This window comes from Cyprinodon variegatus, unplaced genomic scaffold, assembly GCF_000732505.1.
Source record: "Cyprinodon variegatus isolate N-32 unplaced genomic scaffold, C_variegatus-1.0 Scaffold3191, whole genome shotgun sequence".
NCBI classification, from domain to species: Eukaryota; Metazoa; Chordata; class Actinopteri; order Cyprinodontiformes; family Cyprinodontidae; genus Cyprinodon; species Cyprinodon variegatus.
In genome coordinates this window covers 111-1,120 of record NW_015153644.1, presented here as the reverse complement: position 1 = coordinate 1,120, position 1,010 = coordinate 111, and positions in this window count along the sequence as shown.

Genomic DNA, 1,010 nt, shown 5'->3' with positions numbered 1-1,010 from the left:
GTGGCCCTTTAAACCAATGAAATGAAAACTTTAAAATGTACTTTTCCCCTTTTGCAAATTACTTGCGTTGTATCAATTTCATTTTTACCTTCTTTGTTTTTAAAGCCAAAATGCATCCAAGCATCTGACTTGAAATGTGATGGAGCCGCGGGGTGAATTTTCATAGTGTCCTCCATGTTTTATTTCATATGACTCGTTGCAGTATCCCATGGCCGGACATGCTTGTGACAAAAGGCAGCGGGCGTCAACACATCCGCAGCGACATCTGCTGGACTGGAAGTTGTATTCCACTTGGTTTGGCTGATGTGCGCCAGCCATTAATGTATTTTATTTGTTCATTTTTTTTTTATAATCGATTCTTGCCTTCAAGAATCGATGCAGTAGATCACAAAAATTAGAATGGCGATGCATCGTCATGACGATTATTTTGCACACCCTTACTGTCACAGAACAGAGCAACAAAATTCCCTCTCTGCATTTTACCCATCCTCTTAGGGAGCAGTGGGCTAACATTGTGCAGCACCTGGGGAACAGTGTGGGGTTAAGGGTCTTGCTCAGGGACCCAGAGTGGCAGTCTGTGGGAGTGGGGCCTGAACTCACAACCTCAGGTTTCCAGGCGCTATGCCCTAACCACTAGGCCGCTTAGATCTCTCGCCTCTCATTAGTAAACAAGCTTCAATGTTAAGTAATTTCATCTTGGGATATTTTTCAATTCTATTATATAATAATTATTTTTTTATTTTTCTGGCACAGGGATTGCATTTATAAAACTAGAAAAATGTAAATTGTTAAAGTGCTGTATAATACTTGTTAAATTGTACACTGTCACCAAGGAAAGGATAACAACTGTAAAGCATTACATCCTGTGTTGTAGATCACTTTTCACAACAATAAATATATGTGTAAAATAAAAACATAAACCTTTATACCTCCCAACCTGAGGAAGCTGCTGACCATGATGACGTCTCTCTTCAGCTTATCGGTTATTTCTTGTTTTTATTCATATTCCG